The following is a 20507-nucleotide window of genomic DNA, read 5'->3' on the forward strand; positions in this document are numbered from 1 at the left end:
ACAGGAGAAGTGGTACTGTGCAGTGTATATATACAGAATAATACAGACACTGAGGATTACACCCAGTATACAGGACAGGAGAAGTGGTACTGTGCAGTGTATATATACAGAATAATACAGATACTGAGGATTACACCCAGTATACAGGACAGGAGAAGTGGTACTGTGCAGTGTATATATACAGAATAATACAGATACTGAGGATTACACCCAGTATACAGGACAGGAGAAGTGGTACTGTGCAGTGTATATATACAGAATAATACAGATACTGAGGATTACACCCAGTATACAGGACAGGAGATGTGGTACTATGCAGTGTATATATACAGAAAAATACTGATACTGAGGATTACACCCAGTATACAGGACAGGAGAAGTGGTACTGTGCAGTGTATATATACAGAATAATTCAGATACTGAGGATTACACTCAGTATACAGGACAGGAGAAGTGGTACTGTGCAGTGTATATATACAGAATAATTCAGATACTGAGGATTACACCCAGTATACAGGACAGGAGAAGTGGTACTGTGCAGTGTATATATACAGAATAATTCAGATACTGAGGATTACACCCAGTATACAGGACAGGAGAAGTGGTACTGTGCAGTGTATATATACAGAATAATACAGATACTGAGGATTACACCCAGTATACAGGACAGGAGAAGTGGTACTGTGCAGTGTATATATACAGAATAATACAGATACTGAGGATTACACCCAGTATACAGGACAGGAGAAGTGGTACTGTGCAGTGTATATATACAGAATAATACAGATACTGAGGATTACACCCAGTATACAGGACAGGAGACGTGGTACTGTGCAGTGTATATATACAGAATAATACAGATACTGAGGATTACACCCAGTATACAGGACAGGAGAAGTGGTACTGTGCAGTGTATATATACAGAATAATACAGATACTGAGGATTACACCCAGTATACAGGACAGGAGAAGTGGTACTGTGCAGTGTATATATACAGAATAATACAGATACTGAGGATTACACCCAGTATACAGGACAGGAGAAGTGGTACTGTGCAGTGTATATATACAGAATAATAGAGATACTGAGGATTACACCCAGAATACAGGACATGAGAAGTAGTACTGTGCAGTGTATATATACAGAATAATACAGACACTGAGGATTACACCCAGTATACAGGACAGGAGGAGTGGTACTGTGCAGTGTATATATACAGAATAATACAGATACTGAGGATTACACCCAGTATACAGGACAGGAGAAGTGGTACTGTGCAGTGTGTATATACAGAATAATACACATACTGAGGATTACACCCAGTATACAGGACAGGAGAAGTGGTACTGTGCAGTGTATATATACAGAATAATACAGATACTGAGGATTACACCCAGTATACAGGACAGGAGAAGTGGTACTGTGCAGTGTATATATACAGAATAATACAGATACTGAGGATTACACCCAGTATACAGGACAGGAGAAGTGGTACTGTGCAGTGTATATATACAGAATAATACAGATACTGAGGATTACACCCAGTATACAGGACAGGAGAAGTGGTACTGTGCAGTGTATATATACAGAATAATACAGATACTGAGGATTACACCCAGTATACAGGACAGGAGGAGTGGTACTGTGCAGTGTATATATACAGAATAATACAGATACTGAGGATTACACCCAGTATACAGGACAGGAGAAGTGGTACTGTGCAGTGTGTATATACAGAATAATACACATACTGAGGATTACACCCAGTATACAGGACAGGAGAAGTGGTACTGTGCAGTGTGTATATACAGAATAATACAGATACTGAGGATTACACCCAGTATACAGGACAGGAGAAGTGGTACTGTGCAGTGTATATATACAGAATAATACAGATACTGAGGATTACACCCAGTATACAGGACAGGAGAAGTGGTACTGTGCAGTGTATATATACAGAATAATACAGATACTGAGGTTTACACCCAGTATACAGGACAGGAGAAGTGGTACTGTGCAGTGTATATATACAGAATAATACAGGTACTGAGGATTACACCCAGTATACAGGACAAGAGTAGTGGTACTGTGGAGTGTATATATACAGAATAATACAGATAATGAGGATTACATCCAGTATACAGGACAGGAGAAGTGGTACTGTGCAGTGTATATATACAGAATAATACAGGTACTGAGGATTACACCCAGTATACAGGACAGAAGAAGTGGCACTGTGCAGTGTATATATACAGAATAATACAGATACTGAGGATTACACCCAGTATACAGGATAGGAGAAGTGGTACTGTGCAGTGTGTATATACAGAATAATACAGGTACTAAGGATTACACCCAGTATACAGGACAGGAGAAGTGGTACTGTGCAGTGTATATATACAGAATAATACAGGCACTGAGGATTACACCCAGTATACAGGACAGGAGAAGTGGTACTGTGCAGTGTATATATACAGAATAATACAGGTACTGAGGATTACACCCAGTATACAGGACAGGAGAAGTGGTACTGTGCAGTGTATATATACAGAATAATACATATATTGAGGATTACACCCAGTATACAGGACAGGAGAAGTGGTACTGTGCAGTGTATATATACAGAATAATACAGGTACTGAGGATTACACCCAGTATACAGGACAGGAGAAGTGGTACTGTGCAGTGTACATATACAGAATAATACATATATTGAGGATTACACCCAGTATACAGGACAGGAGAAGTGGTACTGTGCAGTGTATATATACAGAATAATACATATATTGAGGATTACACCCAGTATACAGGACAGGAGAAGTGGTACTGTGCAGTGTAAGATATATGTGGATACTTACTAGGACAAGGATATGACAGCTCTGTGCAGTCGGCTCCTGGTGTTTCGCTCCTCAGTCCCTTTCTACTTCAGTTAGGACACAACATCAATATTTGCCTTTCAAATGCTGCAGGTGTTGTGTGGAGGAGGTACTGCTCGCTGCGTCATAAGACTTTTTGCTGACCCATAGAGCTGCACCTGTCAGTCCACACAGACCTAAGACGAGCCGAATGGCCAGACAAGGGATGGCCAATGTGATGAATGTTTACTATGAAAGCTAATAGAATAGTGAGTGCAGCTCTGGAGTATAATACAGGAGGTAACTCAGGATCAGTAATGTAATGTATGTACACAGTGACTGCACCAGCAGAATAGTGAGTGCAGCTCTGGAGTATAATACAGGAGGTAACTCAGGATCAGTAATGTAATGTATGTACACAGTGACTGCACCAGCAGAATAGTGAGTGCAGCTCTGGAGTATAATACAGGAGGTAACTCAGGATCAGTAATGTAATGTATGTACACAGTGACTGCACCAGCAGAACAGTGAGTGCAGCTCTGCTCAGCTGCTGCTCGCTGTGGTAATTGTAGGTGTGGTCGCTTCTGATACTGTTGTGTGCTCCTGAGCTCCTGATAAGGAAGATCTCTCCACCAGGGATCTGCTCTCTCCTCCCCAGGGAGGGAGCGGGTTGCTGGGCATGGGCGATGTAGCCAAGACCCCTGCTTCTTTTCCCCGAACCAGGCCGGCGGGGATCAAGAAAAGCCAGCAACCGGCCTGCACATCTGAGGACTCGGTGGTGAGGCGCTCCATCAGGAGTTGCAGTAATGTGGCTACTACTCCCCTGGATCTGTGAAGACCCAGAGAAGCCACAAGGCTTCCATTATGGAGGAAAAGCCAGCGAGTGTGTTTGATAGCCGTCCTTCCGGAGGAGAGCTGAGTGTTCACGGAGGTGAGGCTGACCTCACTGAGGAGGGATGGGGTTTACAGCGACCTCAGAAGTCTGTGTCCACCTATGGCTCCCGGGTCATGAGCTACCTCCGTGAGTATGAAGAGGCGAGTAAGACCATCAGGAGGAGCTGCGCTGCACAAGCACCAAAGCTGCCACTGCCTCCAGGCCCCGGAAGACCAAGCTCCTGGCAGAAATAAAGGGGCTAAAGCAGGAAATCAATGAGCTGAAGGCGAGGAAAGCCTTCATCAGGGAGAAAAGTGGTCCATTTAAGGAGAAACTGATGAATGAGGACAGATTCAGAGAAATGAGCAGAAGCCGATGGGGCTGCAGCCTGAGAGCCACTCGCGGGCCACGTGCAGCGAGCTCCGTGCAGGACTGCCATTTAGTCGCGGTTCTGCCGGATCTGGGGAGGAAAGTGACCACAGCAGCCAGGGAAGGGCGCTAATGGCAGAGATCAAGCTGCTGGAGTCCCCGGTGTGCCTTCAGAACTTCCACCTTAGTGATGATCTACCAGAAGGTGAAGACCAAGCCAAAGCTACAGGAAACGGCAAGCTACGTGTATGCCCCCCTCCCTGTACCCCCAGAGCCGGCCACAGGGTCAGCTCGCTGCATAAGCCCCGTTGCCCAGCCCAAGTTCTGCTGTGGATTCGGTGCAAAGGCGCGGGGAGATCACAAAGAAAAGTAGCGAGGCGCAGAGCTGCGTCTCTGCTTGTAGTAGTAGGAATGTAGCATGGGATGCATCGGCCGGGAGGCTAGACAGTGAGGGCGGTGGGCGTTCGGTCAGGCTCGCAGCAGATTCCCTGTTCAAGAATTGCCAACTGATGCAGAGGGTACACATAAGACGGTGGCCCCTTGTGCCCAATGATGCTGAGGTTAACATGTCGTCCACACAAGGTACTGGTTCAACAGTTGTGAATGTGGTGGTGGGGGCAAGTAAGGTAAAGTCTGATGGTGTGAATATTGGTGAGGGTGCTGGTGAGATGGAGGTGGCTAACAACGAGGTTGATGCAGTTACTGGTCCAGTTACCCCTCCCCCGGTGGTGGCAGCGCCTGTCAGGAGTTATGTCAATGTCACCGCTGGGGAAACCAGGGCGTCCTCCTCGTCTCCGGCCTCTGGGGACGACGTGTCGCAACGGCACCTCCTGGAGGCTCTAAAGAGGGGAGAGAGATCACTAAATGTAGAGGGTCGAAAGATTGATCTATCCTTCTGGATAAAGAGGCATGGCCCCGGGGCCTTCCGAGAGCAAAGAGAGGGATACTGTTTGGTCCCTCCCGATGGCCGGGCCGGCCCGTGTGCGTACGAATGTGGTCCATCTTCAGTGGAGGAGCAGTGATGCGTGTCTTCCAAGGTAGAAAGTTGTGGAGCTCCTTCTGGGGATGGGCTACAAGGCGAATGACATCTACGCCTTCTTACATTTCTATGGCACGACCGAGTTTGATATCAGCTTTGTTCGGCCGGAGGGACTTGAGCTCTTCTGGTATAATTATGAGCTGGTAAAGAACGAGCCTGGCTGGCGAGACTTTGACATTCAATCAGTGTCTTGCCAAAACCAAGTGAAGAGAGTGACTGTGATGACTTGTAACGAGTCGCTCTCTTGTTTTGACATCATGACGTGGCTTAGTCGGTATGGAGAGGTGGTGGAAATGCCAAAGAAGAACCGTGACGAGTTTGGTATCTGGTCGGGGCCTGGACGTTTATGGTAAAATTTAAGCATTCAGGTGGTACGATTGCCCACATCCCATCATCTGCCTTCCTGGGTAGGGATCGTATTATTGTCCACTACCAGGGGCAACCGAAGCTCTGTCACAAGTGCGGCGACCCCACACACTTCAGTGCAAATTGCACTGTGCAGAAATGTGCATTGTGTGGGGAGGTCGGCCATCTTGCCGCATCTTGTAAGGAGATCAGGTGCCACCTGTGTGGTGAGTTAGGTCATCCGTTCAGCCGTTGTCCTCGCTCCTTTGCTAATGCAGTTATGACCCCGGTGGGAGAAAGTCGAGAGGCAGATTCTGCTGGGGAAGGGACTAGCAGAGGTGAAGGAGCTGAGAGGCCAGGGAGGAAAAGCAGGCAAAAGACGCCTGCCCAGCTGAGGCGTCTTGATAGGCGCAGACAGGAGAGGCAGGCGGGCGAGCCCCGGGCAACTAGGGTGACCCCTGTCCTGGATGCCAGACCGGCTACTGAGGCCCCGAGGGACAACGAGTTGGATGAGGAGATCTGGAGTATCCACAGGGAGGAAAGTGCCACTTCCTCAGAATCCTCCCATTATGAAAGTATGGATGAGGATAATAGGCAGTGGCTACAGGAAGAGTGTAAGCGCGGTGCCATGAAGAAGAAAAACAAGGGAGATGTAACATCTTCTCCTGCTCTGACCAGGGTACCTAAGGAAGGTAAAGCCGACTCCCCTCTGGTGGGTCTCTCTAACCAGTTCCAAGCCCTTGAGGACACCTATTCCTCTGAGGAGGAAGACGAGGGTGAGGCTCCGGCCTCGTCGGTGCTTACCGGAGGCGCCGAGTCTCCTTCTCCTGGGGATGCAAGGTCTACGGGGGGAGGGATTGGCCCGGAGTCAGGAGACGAGGACGATAAAGGAAGAAAGCATGTGGGAATGGACGATTCTGTGTCACTAAAGAGGGTGAAGGATTCCTCTTCTGAGGCAGAAGATAAGGGGAGTGGGAAAAGGAAAGCCGTCTAACTCAATCACCAATGATGGCGGTACCCACTCCGTTGACGCTGGCGTCCATTAATGTTGTCAGCATTAAGTCAAATACGGCTAGATTTGCAGCCTTTGATTTTTTTCAGCCGGGTTGAAGCTGACATTTTCTTTTTGCAAGAGACCAGGCTGCCAAACAGGGCAGAGGTGTTTAAAGCCAAAAGGTAGTGGCGATTCGGGCCCTCTTATTGGTCTCTTGCAGCCGAGGCGTATAGCGGAGTGGCGATCCTTTTCTACCGCACCGGAAGAATGCCAACAGGTTATTGAGTTAGAAATGGAGTATGAGCGACTGGGCACACGGAGGGCGGCTCGCCTCTGGAGTATGAGAAACTGGGCACACGGAGGGCAGCTTTCCTCTGGAGTATAAGAGACTGGGCACGCGGAGGGCGGCTCTCCTCTGCAGTATGAGAGACTGGGCACGCGGAGGGCGGCTCTTCTCTGGAGTATGAGAGACTGGGCACGCAGAAGGCGGCTCTCCTCTATAGTATGAGAGACTGGGCACGCGGAGGGCGGCTCTCCTCTGCAGTATGAGAGACTGGGCACGCAGAAGGCGGCTCTCCTCTGCAGTATGAGAGACTGGGCACGCGGAGGGCGGCTCTCCTCTGCAGTATGAGAGACTGGGCACGCGGAGGGCGGCTCTCCTCTATAGTATGAGAGACTGGGCACACGGAGGGCGGCTCTTCTCTGGAGTATGAGAGACTGGGCACGCGGAGGGCGGCTCTCCTCTGGAGTATGAGACTGGCACGCGGAGGGCGGCTCTCCTCTGGAGTATGAGAGACTGGGCACGCGGAGGGCGGCTCTCCTCTGCAGTATGAGAGACTGGGCACGCGGAGGGTGGCTCTGCTCTATAGTATGAGAGACTGGGCACGCAGAAGGCGGCTCTCCTCTATAGTATGAGAGACTGGGCACGCGGAGGGCGGCTCTCCTCTGCAGTATGAGAGACTGGGCACGCGGAGGGTGGCTCTCCTCTATAGTATGAGAGACTGGGCACACGGAGGGTGGCTCTTCTCTGGAGTATGAGAGACTGGGCACGCGGAGGGCGGCTCTTCTCTGGAGTATGAGAGACTGGGCACGCGGAGGGCGGCTCTTCTCTGGAGTATGAGAGACTGGGCACGCGGAGGGCGGCTCTCCTCTGGAGTATGAGAGACTGGGCACACTGAGGGCGGCTCTCCTCTGGAGTATGAGAGACTGGGCACGCGGAGGGCGGCTCTCCTCTGGAGTATGAGAGACTGGGCACGCGGAGGGCGGCTCTCCTCTGGAGTATGAGAGACTGGGCACGTGGAGGGCGGCTCTCCTCTGCAGTATGAGAGACTGGGCACACCGAGAGCAGCTCTTCTCTATAGTATGAGAGACTGGGCACACGGAGGGCGGATCTCCTCTGGAGTATGAGACTGGGCACGCGGAGGGTAGCTCTTCTCTGGAGTATGAGAGACTGGACAAGCGGAGGGTGGCTCTTCTCTATAGTATGAGAGACTGGACACGTGGAGGGCGGCTCTCCTCTGGAGTATGAGAGACTGGGCACACGGAGGGCGGCTCTCCTCTGGAGTATGAGAAACTGGGCACACGGAGGGCGGCTCTTCTCTATAGTATGAGAGACTGGGCACACAGAGGGCGGCTCTTCTCTGGAGTATGAGAGACTGGGCACACGGAGGGCGGCTCTCCTCTGGAGTACGAGAGACTGGGCACGCGGAGGGCGGCTCTTCTCTGGAGTATGAGAGACTGGGCACACGGAGGGCGGCTCTTCTCTGGAGTATGAGAGACTGGGCACGCTGAGGGCGGCTCTTCTCTATAGTATGAGAGACTGGGCACACGGAGGGCGGCTCTCCTCTGGAGTATGAGAGACTGGGCACACGGAGGGCGGCTCTCCTCTGGAGTATGAGAGACTGGGCACGCGGAGGGCGGCTCTCCTCTGGAGTATGAGAGACTGGGCACGCGGAGGGCGGCTCTCCTCTGGAGTATGAGAGACTGGACACGTGGAGGGCGGCTCTCCTCTGGAGTATAAGAGACTGGCCACGCGGAGGGCGGCTCTCCTCTGGAGTATGAGAGACTGGGCACGCCGAGAGCAGCTCTTCTCTATAGTATGAGAGACTGGGCACACGGAGGGCGGATCTCCTCTGGAGTATGAGACTGGGCACGCGGAGGGCAGCTATTCTCTGGAGTATGAGAGAATGGACACACGGAGGGCGGCTCTTCTCTATAGTATGAGAGACTGGGCACGCGGAGGGCGGCTCTTCTCTGGAGTATGAGAGACTGGGCACACGGAGGGCGGCTCTCCTCTGGAGTATGAGAGACTGGACACGTGGAGGGCGGCTCTCCTCTGGAGTATGAGAGACTGGGCACACGGAGGGCGGCTCTCCTCTGGAGTATGAGAGACTGGGCACACGGAGGGCGGCTCTTCTCTATAGTATGAGAGACTGGGCACACAGAGGGCGGCTCTTCTCTGGAGTATGAGAGACTGGGCACACGGAGGGCGGCTCTTCTCTGGAGTATGAGAGACTGGGCACACGGAGGGCGGCTCTCCTCTGGAGTACGAGAAACTGGGCACGCGGAGGGCGGCTCTTCTCTGGAGTATGAGAGACTGGGCACGCTGAGGGCGGCTCTTCTCTATAGTATGAGAGACTGGGCACGCGGAGGGTGGCTCTTCTCTATAGTATGAGAGACTGGGCACGCGGAGGGTGGCTCTTCTCTATAGTATGAGAGACTGGGCACGCGGAGGGTGGCTCTTCTCTATAGTATGAGAGACTGGGCACGCGGAGGGCGGTTTTTGTTTGGAGTATGAGAGACTGGGCATGCGGAGGACGGCTCTTCTCTGGAGTATGAGACTGGGCACACGGAGGGCGGCTCTTCTCTGGAGTATGAGAGACTGGGCACGCGGAGGGCGGCTCTTCTCTATAGTATGAGAGACTAGGCACGCGGAGGGCGGCTCTTTTCTGGAGTATGAGAGACTGGGCACGCGGAGGGCGGCTCTCCTCTGGAGTATGAGAAACTGGGCACACGGAGGGCGGCTCTTCTCTGGAGTATGAGAGACTGGGCACGCTGAGGGAGGCTCTTCTCTGGAGTATGAGAGACTGGGCACGCGGAGGGCGGCTCTTCTCTGGAGTATGAGAGACTGGGCACGCGGAGGGCGGTTTTTGTTTGGAGTATGAGAGACTGGGCATGCGGAGGGTGGCTCTTCTCTATAGTATGAGAGACTGGGCACGCGGAGGGTGGCTCTTCTCTATAGTATGAGAGACTGGGCACGCTGAGGGAGGCTCTTCTCTGGAGTATGAGAGACTGGGCACGCGGAGGGCGGCTCTTCTCTGGAGTATGAGAGACTGGGCACGCGGAGGGCGGTTTTTGTTTGGAGTATGAGAGACTGGGCATGCGGAGGGTGGCTCTTCTCTATAGTATGAGAGACTGGGCACGCGGAGGGTGGCTCTTCTCTATAGTATGAGAGACTGGGCACGCGGAGGGTGGCTCTTCTCTATAGTATGAGAGACTGGGCACGCGGAGGGTGGCTCTTCTCTATAGTATGAGAGACTGGGCACGCGGAGGGCGGTTTTTGTTTGGAGTATGAGAGACTGGGCATGCGGAGGACGGCTCTTCTCTGGAGTATGAGACTGGGCACACGGAGGGCGGCTCTTCTCTGGAGTATGAGAGACTGGGCACGCGGAGGGCGGCTCTTCTCTATAGTATGAGAGACTGGGCACACAGAGGGCGGCTCTCCTCTGGAGTATGAGAGACTGGGCACACGGAGGGCGGCTCTTCTCTGGAGTATGAGAGACTGGGCACATGGAGGGCGGCTCTTCTCTGGAGTATGAGAGACTGGGCACGCGGAGGGCGGCTCTCCTCTGGAGTATGAGAGACTGGGCACACGGAGGGCGGCTCTTCTCTGGAGTATGAGAGACTGGGCATGCGGAGGACGGCTCTTCTCTGGAGTATGAGAGACTGGGCACGCGGAGGGCGGCTCTTCTCTGGAGTATGAGAGACTGGGCACGTGGAGGGCGGCTCTTCTCTGGAGTATGAGAGACTGGGCACGTGGAGGGCGGCTCTCCTCTGGAGTATGAGAGACTGGGCACACAGAGGGCGGCTCTCCTCTGGAGTATGAGAGACTGGGCAAGCGGAGGGCGGCTCTTCTCTGGAGTATGAGAGACTGGGCACGCGGAGGGCGGCTCTTCTCTATAGTATGAGAGACTGGGCACGCGGAGGGCGGTTTTTGTTTGGAGTATGAGAGACTGGGCATGCGGAGGACGGCTCTTCTCTGGAGTATGAGAGACTGGGCACGCGGAGGGCGGCTCTTCTCTGGAGTATGAGAGACTGGGCACACAGAGGGCGGCTCTCCTCTGGAGTATGAGAGACTGGGCACGCGGAGGGCGGCTCTTCTCTATAGTATGAGAGACTGGGCACGCGGAGGGCAGCTCTTCTCTATAGTATGAGAGACTGGGCACGCGGAGGGCGGCTCTTCTCTGGAGTATGAGAGACTGGGCACGCGGAGGGCGGCTCTTCTCTATAGTATGAGAGACTGGGCACACGGAGGGCGGCTCTTCTCTATAGTATGAGAGACTGGGCACGCGGAGGGCTGCTCTTCTCTGGAGTATGAGAGACTGGGCACGCGGAGGACGGCTCTTCTCTATAGTATGAGAGACTGGGCACACGGAGGGCGGCTCTTCTCTGGAGTATGAGAGACTGGGCACGCGGAGGGCTGCTCTTCTCTGGAGTATGAGAGACTGGGCACGCGGAGGACGGCTCTCCTCTGGAGTATGAGAGACTGGGCACGCGGAGGGCGGCTCTCCTCTGCAGGGGCTTTTCTTTTAGCGTGCCACTCGTCTCCTTTCCTGGTGGGGGGCGGCTGCTGACACTGTAGATTTTTGTTCTGATCAGTAGACAGTGATGTACGGCTGCAGGCACCGAACGTGGGTTTTGTTGGTTATGTTGTTTGTTTTGTTTATTTGTTGTTGTTTATGTATATATTTGTATATATTGTGGATAGATATGGGTGTAGGTGTTAGGTTGGGTGGTGGGAGAAGGGGGAGGTGGGTTCATCTTCCGGGACATTGGGGTTTGGGTTACACATCCGCCCTGCCTGATCTGGCCTATGGATGTTGGACATGGACTAAGGCATGAGGCGCAGGACCAGCTCCCAGGTCAGTGCGGGGGGGGGGGGGGGGGGGATGGTGGTGAAGTGGGGGGGGGTATTTATAGATTAGTCTTGTATATAGTTAATATTTATTTTATTTATATTTTAAGAAAAAAAAAAGGCTTTGTCGGATAGGCTATTGTTTATTTTATTTATTGCTTATTTTATTGTTTTGGATATTAATTTCTTTGGTAACTGGACCAGAAGTCAGTGATGTGATTAGTTATTATTAGCTAATATTGTGTATATATTTGGGTTGAGGGTTGTATGTAATAATGTGTGTGAGGAGAGAGCGAGCGAGCGGAGGAGAGAGCGAGCGAGCGGAGGAGAGAGCGAGCGAGCGGAGGAGAGAGCGAGCGGAGGAGAGAGAGCGGAGGGGAGAGTGCAAGTGGAGAAAACAGTGAGAGAGCGGAGGAGAGAGCGAGCGGAGGAGAGAGCGAGCGGAGGAGAGAGCGAGCGGAGGGGAGAGCGAGCGGAGGGGAGAGTGCAAGTGGAGAAAACAGTGAGAGAGCGGAGGAGAGAGCGAGCGGAGGAGAGAGCGAGCGGAGGGGAGAGTGCAAGTGGAGAAAACAGTGAGCGAGCGGAGGAGAGAGCGAGCGGAGGAGAGAGCGAGCGGAGGAGAGAGCGAGCGGAGGGGAGAGTGCAAGTGGAGAAAACAGTGAGAGAGCGGAGGAGAGAGCGAGCGGAGGAGAGAGCGAGCGGAGGAGAGAGCGAGCGGAGGGGAGAGTGCAAGTGGAGAAAACAGTGAGAGAGCGGAGGAGAGAGCGAGCGGAGGAGAGAGCGAGCGGAGGAGAGAGCGAGCGGAGGAGAGAGCGAGCGGAGGAGAGAGCGAGCGGAGGAGAGAGCGAGCGGAGGAGAGAGCGAGCGGAGGAGAGAGAGCAGAGGGGAGAGTGCAAGTGGAGAAAACAGTGAGAGAGCGGAGGAGAGAGCGAGCGGAGGAGAGAGCGAGCGGAGGAGAGAGCGGAGGGGAGAGTGCAAGTGGAGAAAACAGTGAGAGAGCGGAGGATAGAGAGAGCGAGCGAAGGAGAGAGAATAGAGGAGAGAGCGAGCGGAGGAGACGGTGAGCGAGCGGAGGAGACGGTGAGCGAGCGGAGGAGAGAGCAAGTGGAGCAGGGAGCGAGCGAAGGAAAGAGAATAGAGGAGAGAGTGAGCGGAGGAGACGGTGAGCGAGCGGAGGAGACGGTGAGCGAGCGGAGGAGACGGTGAGCGAGCGGAGGAGACGGTGAGCGAGCGGAGGAGACGGTGAGCAAGCGGAGGAGAGAGAATAGAGGAGACAGTGAGCGAGCGGAGGAGAGAGAATAGAGGAGAGAGCGAGCGGAGGAGAGAGCGAGCGGAGGAGAGAGCGAGCGGAGGAGAGAGCGGAGGGGAGAGTGCAAGTGGAGAAAACAGTGAGAGAGCGGAGGATAGAGAGAGAGAGCGAAGGAGAGAGAATAGAGGAGAGAGCGAGCGGAGGAGACGGTGAGCGAGCGGAGGAGACGGTGAGCGAGCGGATGAGAGAGCAAGTGGAGCAGGGAGCGAGCGAAGGAAAGAGAATAGAGGAGAGAGTGAGCGGAGGAGACAGTGAGAGAGCGGAGGAGACGGTGAGCGAGCGGAGGAGAGAGAATAGAGGAGAGAGTGAGCGGAGGAGACGGTGAGCGAGCGGAGGAGAGAGAATAGAGGAGAGAGTGAGCGGAGGAGACGGTGAGCAAGCGGAGGAGAGAGAATAGAGGAGAGAGCGAGCGGAGGAGACGGTGAGCGAGCGGAGGAGAGAGAATAGAGGAGAGAGTGATAGAGCGGAGGAGAGAGTGATAGAGCGGAGGAGAGAGTGATAGAGCGGAGGAGAGAGTGAGAGCGGAGGAGAGAGTGAGAGAGCGGAGGAGAGAGAGTGAGAGAGCGGAGGAGAGAGAGTGAGAGAGCGGAGGAGAGAGAGTGAGAGAGCGGAGGAGAGTGAGAGAGCGGAGGAGAGTGAGAGAGCGGAGGAGAGAGTGAGAGAGCGGAGGAGAGTGTGAGAGAGCGGAGGAGAGAGAGTGAGAGAGCGGAGGAGAGAGAGTGAGAGAGCGGAGGAGAGAGAGTGAGAGAGCGGAGGAGAGAGTGTGAGAGAGCGGAGGAGAGAGAGTGAGAGAGAGAGCGGAGGAGAGAAAGAGAGAGTGGAGGAGAGTGAGAGAACGGAGGAGTGAGAGAGCGGAGGAGAGAGAGTGAGAGAGCGGAGGAGAGAGTGAGAGAGCGGAGGAGAGAGTGTGAGAGAGCGGAGGAGAGAGTGTGAGAGAGCGGAGGAGAGAGTGTGAGAGAGCGGAGGAGAGAGTGTGAGAGAGCGGAGGAGAGAGTGTGAGAGAGCGGAGGAGAGAGTGTGAGAGAGCGGAGGAGAGAGTGTGAGAGAGCGGAGGAGAGAGTGTGAGAGAGCGGAGGAGAGAGTGTGAGAGAGCGGAGGAGAGAGTGTGAGAGAGCGGAGGAGAGAGAGTGAGAGAGCGGAGGAGAGAGAGTGAGAGAGCGGAGGAGAGAGAGTGAGAGAGCGGAGGAGAGAGTGTGAGAGAGCGGAGGAGAGAGTGTGAGAGAGCGGAGGAGAGAGTGTGAGAGAGCGGAGGAGAGAGTGTGAGAGAGCGGAGGAGAGAGTGTGAGAGAGCGGAGGAGAGAGTGTGAGAGAGCGGAGGAGTGAGAGAGCGGAGGAGAGAGTGTGAGAGAGCGGAGGAGTGAGAGTGCGGAGGAGAGAGTGTGAGAGTGCGGAGGAGAGAGTGTGAGAGTGCGGAGGAGAGAGTGTGAGAGAGCGGAGGAGAGAGAGTGAGAGAGCGGAGGAGAGAGAGTGTGAGAGCGGAGGAGAGAGAGTGTGAGAGCGGAGGAGAGAGTGTGAGAGCGGAGGAGAGAGAGTGTGAGAGCGGAGGAGAGGGAGCGAGAATTTTGTTGTTTCTGTTATTGCTATGTGTTTTACTTTTATAATAAAGGATCATCAGGATCAGTGGCTTGTAGTGTATACTGTGCAGGTGTGTGCTGCGGGTTATTACATGACTCCTGTTTATACTGAGATATTGATATGCCATGCGGTTATTCCGTCCCATGGATGGTGCTCTGCACGCACACCGCACACTATATTCTGCACACACACCGCACACTATATTCTGCACACACACCGCCCACTATATTCTGCACACACACCGCACACTATATTCTGCACGCACACCGCACACTATATTCTGCGCGCACACCGCACACTATATTCTGCGCGCACACCGCACACTATATTCTGCGTGCACACCGCACACTATATTCTGCACGCACACCACACACTATATTCTGCACGCACACCGCCCACTATATTCTGCACGCACACCGCCCACTATATTCTGCGCGCACACCGCCCACTATATTCTGCGCGCACACCGCCCACTATATTCTGCGCGCACACCGCCCACTATATTCTGCGCGCACACCGCCCACTATATTCTGCGCGCACACCGCACACTATATTCTGCACGCACACCGCCCACTATATTCTGCACGCACACCGCCCACTATATTCTGCACGCACACCGCCCACTATATTCTGCACGCACACCGCCCACTATATTCTGCACGCACACCGCACACTATATTCTGCGCGCACACCGCACACTATATTCTGCACGCACACCGCACACTATATTCTGCACGCACACCGCCCACTATATTCTGCGCGCACACCGCCCACTATATTCTGCACGCACACCGCCCACTATATTCTGCACGCACACCGCCCACTATATTCTGCGCGCACACCGCCCACTATATTCTGCGCGCACACCGCACACTATATTCTGCACGCACACCGCACACTATATTCTGCACGCACACCGCCCACTATATTCTGCACGCACACCGCCCACTATATTCTGCACGCACACCGCCCACTATATTCTGCACGCACACCGCACACTATATTCTGCACGCACACCGCACACTATATTCTGCACGCACACCGCCCACTATATTCTGCACGCACACCGCACACTATATTCTGCACGCACACCGCACACTATATTCTGCACGCACACCGCACACTATATTCTGCACGCACACCGCCCACTATATTCTGCACGCACACCGCACACTATATTCTGCACGCACACCGCACACTATATTCTGCACGCACACCGCCCACTATATTCTGCACGCACACCGCACACTATATTCTGCACGCACACCGCACACTATATTCTGCACGCACACCGCACACTATATTCTGCACGCACACCGCACACTATATTCTGCACGCACACCGCACACTATATTCTGCACGCACACCGCCCACTATATTCTGCACGCACACCGCACACTATATTCTGCACGCACACCGCACACTATATTCTGCACGCACACCGCCCACTATATTCTGCACGCACACCGCACACTATATTCTGCACGCACACCGCACACTATATTCTGCACGCACACCGCACACTATATTCTGCACGCACACCGCCCACTATATTCTGCACGCACACCGCACACTATATTCTGCACGCACACCGCACACTATATTCTGCACGCACACCGCACACTATATTCTGCACGCACACCGCCCACTATATTCTGCACGCACACCGCACACTATATTCTGCACGCACACCGCACACTATATTCTGCACGCACACCGCCCACTATATTCTGCACGCACACCGCACACTATATTCTGCACGCACACCGCACACTATATTCTGCACGCACACCGCACACTATATTCTGCACGCACACCGCACACTATAGTCTGCAAGCACACAGCACACTATATTCTGCACGCACACCACACACTATATTCTGCACGCACACCACACACTATATTCTGCACGCACACCGCACACTATATTCTGCACGCACACCGCCCACTATATTCTGCACGCACACCGCACACTATATTCTGCACGCACACCGCACACTATATTCTGCACGCACACCGCACACTATATTCTGCACGCACACCGCACACTATATTCTGCACGCACACCGCACACTATAGTCTGCAAGCACACCGCACACTATATTCTGCACGCACACCACACACTATATTCTGCGCGCACACCGCACACTATATTCTGGGGTCAGGGTCTCCGCCATCTTTCCCCTCTGTATCACTGTACTGAGACAAGACCCTGAGGTCACAGAGATAAGAGGACGGAAACTGATCTGTGTCCTGAGACGCCTTGGAGGGGTCCCCGGAAACACCCCTCATATGGAGCGATACTCTGCAGATCACAGCACCATGCATCTGCCGGGCTGTGGTGCAGGGCAGAGCAATGTTCTGCAGATCTCTGTGGATGCAGGGATACTCTGCAGGGGGAATGTTGGGATCACAATGCTTCTGTTGTTTACCACGTGCCGGAGGGAGATGCAGAGCAGTCCTGCACCCGCCATCCACACTGGGGCAGCAATGCTGGGGGGCGCGTGTGCAGGACTGGGGTGCACAGATCACATGGATGTAGGGGCCCAGGAAGAAAGGGGCCGATCACTAAGAGAAAGGGGCCAATCACACCCCTCCTGCCACAGACGGTGCCTCCTGAGCTGTCAGACCCTATGGGGCCCTCTTCTGACCCCCGGGGGTGCCGTGCCGGGTACTCACCGCCTCTGTGCCCCTCTGGCCGTGTCCTCTGGGGTCGCGCCTGTCGATGTGTGTGTGACTGAGGAATGAGGAAGAGCGATCACAGCAAGTCCCGACAGCTCTGCCTCCGGGCGGCTGCTGCTTCTTAAAGGGACAGCAGCCAAAAACCGTACAGCGACAATAGCCCGGAGCTAGCGCCGGGACCTCGGTTTAAAGAGACAGTGCACTCATTACACAGGACAGGGACAGTACTGAGCCCTTCCCTCATAGATGGCGGCTTGTGAGGGGACCCTCGCTGCTCCTGGGATCTGCTGAATTGTTATTCTATATTGTCTGTACATGTCCCCTTTAAATAGTAAAGTGCTGCGGTATATGTTGGCGCTACAGAAGTAAAATTACTATTATTACCAACAATAGACCAGTAATGGCCAGCCATCGGTAACAAGGACGTGTCGTGCGAGGAGCCAACAAGAAAGGATAAAGATTTGCCCCCGATATGTCACTGCGCCCGCAAATGTCAACTTCAGACCCATTTAAAGGCACAGCGCACACTGCTCAGTACACAGCTAACAGCTGATTCACTACAGGATGATCGGTGCAGAGCGCACAGCACAGCATATACAGGAGCGGCTCACTACAGGATGATCGGTGCAGAGCGCACAGCACAGCATATACAGCAGCGGCTCACTACAGGATGATCGGTGCAGAGCGCACAGCACAGCATATACAGGAGCGGCTCACTACAGGATGATCGGTGCAGAGCGCACAGCACAGCATATACAGGAGCGGCTCACTACAGGATGATCGGTGCAGAGCGCACAGCACAGCATATACAGGAGCGGCTCACTACAGGATGATCGGTGCAGAGTGCACAGCACAGCATATACAGGAGCGGCTCACTACAGGATGATCGGTGCAGAGTGCACAGCACAGCATATACAGGAGCGGCTCACTACAGGATGATCGGTGCAGAGTGCACAGCACAGCATATACAGGAGCGGCTCACTACAGGATGATCGGTGCAGAGTGCACAGCACAGCATATACAGGAGCGGCTCACTACAGGATGATCGGTGCAGAGCGCACAGCACAGCATATACAGGAGCGGCTCACTACAGGATGATCGGTGCAGAGTGCACAGCACAGCATATACAGGAGCGGCTCACTACAGGATGATCGGTGCAGAGTGCACAGCACAGCATATACAGGAGCGGCTCACTACAGGATGATCGGTGCAGAGCGCACAGCACAGCATATACAGGAGCAGCTCACTACAGGATGATCGGTGCAGAGCGCACAGCACAGCATATACAGGAGCGGCTCACTACAGGGTGATCGGTGCAGAGCGCACAGCACAGCATATACAGGAGCGGCTCACTACAGGATGATCGGTGCAGAGCGCACAGCACAGCATATACAGGAGCGGCTCACTACAGGATGATCGGTGCAGAGCGCACAGCACAGCATATACAGGAGCGGCTCACTACAGGATGATCGGTGCAGAGTGCACAGCACAGCATATACAGGAGCGGCTCACTACAGGGTGATCGGTGCAGAGCGCACAGCACAGCATATACAGCAGCGGCTCACTACAGGATGATCGGTGCAGAGCGCACAGCACAGCATATACAGGAGCGGCTCACTACAGGATGATCGGTGCAGAGCGCACAGCACAGCATATACAGGAGCGGCTCACTACAGGATGATCGGTGCAGAGCGCACAGCACAGCATATACAGGAGCGGCTCACTACAGGATGATCGGTGCAGAGCGCACAGCACAGCATATACAGGAGCGGCTCACTACAGGGTGATCGGTGCAGAGTGCACAGCACAGCATATACAGGAGCGGCTCACTACAGGATGATCGGTGCAGAGCGCACAGCACAGCATATACAGGAGCGGCTCACTACAGGGTGATCGGTGCAGAGCGCACAGCACAGCATATACAGGAGCGGCTCACTACAGGGTGATCGGTGCAGAGTGCACAGCACAGCATATACAGGAGCGGCTCACTACAGGATGATCGGTGCAGAGTGCACAGCACAGCATATACAGGAGCGGCTCACTACAGGATGATCGGTGCAGAGCGCACAGCACAGCATATACAGGAGCGGCTCACTACAGGGTGATCGGTGCAGAGCGCACAGCACAGCATATACAGGAGCGGCTCACTACAGGATGATCGGTGCAGAGTGCACAGCACAGCATATACAGGAGCGGCTCACTACAGGATGATCGGTGCAGAGCGCACAGCACAGCATATACAGCAGCGGCTCACTACAGGGTGATCGGTGCAGAGCGCCCAGCACAGCATATACAGGAGCGGCTCACTACAGGATGATCGGTGCAGAGCGCCCAGCACAGCATATACAGCAGCGGCTCACTACAGGGTGATCGGTGCAGAGCGCCCAGCACAGCATATACAGCAGCGGCTCACTACAGGATGATCGGTGCAGAGCGCACAGCACAGCATATACAGGAGCGGTTCACTACAGGGTGATCGGTGCAGAGCGCCCAGCACAGCATATACAGGAGCGGCTCACTACAGGATGATCGGTGCAGAGCGCACAGCACAGCATATACAGGAGCGGCTCACTACAGGGTGATCGGTGCAGAGCGCACAGCACAGCATATACAGGAGCGGCTCACTACAGGATGATCGGTGCAGAGTGCACAGCACAGCATATACAGGAGCGGCTCACTACAGGATGATCGGTGCAGAGCGCACAGCACAGCATATACAGGAGCGGCTCACTACAGGATGATCGGTGCAGAGTGCACAGCACAGCATATACAGGAGCGGCTCACTACAGGGTGATCGGTGCAGAGCGCACAGCACAGCATATACAGGAGCGGCTCACTACAGGATGATCGGTGCAGAGTGCACAGCACAGCATATACAGGAGCGGCTCACTACAGGATGATCGGTGCAGAGCGCACAGCACAGCATATACAGGAGCGGCTCACTACAGGATGATCGGTGCAGAGCGCACAGCACAGCATATACAGGAGCGGCTCACTACAGGGTGATCGGTGCAGAGCGCACAGCACAGCATATACAGGAGCGGCTCACTACAGGATGATCGGTGCAGAGTGCACAGCACAGCATATACAGGAGCGGCTCACTACAGGATGATCGGTGCAGAGCGCACAGCACAGCATATACAGGAGCGGCTCACTACAGGATGATCGGTGCAGAGCGCACAGCACAGCATATACAGCAGCGGCTCGCTACAGGATGATCGGTGCAGAGCGCACAGCACAGCATATACAGCAGCGGCTCACTACAGGATGATCGGTGCAGAGCGCACAGCACAGCATATACAGGAGCGGCTCACTACAGGATGATCGGTG

General features: G+C 54.0%; 1 protein-coding gene across 5 annotated transcripts in view; it reads right to left on the reverse strand.

Annotated features, from left to right (window-relative positions):
* The window catches only part of SEMA4A (semaphorin 4A), a 105665-nt gene that overhangs the window by 28336 nt on the left and 56822 nt on the right, over positions 1–20507 (reverse strand). Inside the window, exon 1 of one of the 5 annotated variants that reach the window (XM_075330958.1) lies at positions 17175–17271. The exons of the other annotated variants lie outside the window; for them this stretch is intronic. The gene's annotated coding sequence lies outside the window, so the exon portion shown is untranslated. Of the gene's footprint in view, positions 1–17174; positions 17272–20507 lie in introns of those variants that run through there. 5 annotated transcript variants of the gene reach the window in all.

This window comes from Anomaloglossus baeobatrachus, chromosome 12 (assembly GCF_048569485.1).
Source record: "Anomaloglossus baeobatrachus isolate aAnoBae1 chromosome 12, aAnoBae1.hap1, whole genome shotgun sequence".
In the NCBI taxonomy this organism is placed as follows: Eukaryota; Metazoa; Chordata; class Amphibia; order Anura; family Aromobatidae; genus Anomaloglossus; species Anomaloglossus baeobatrachus.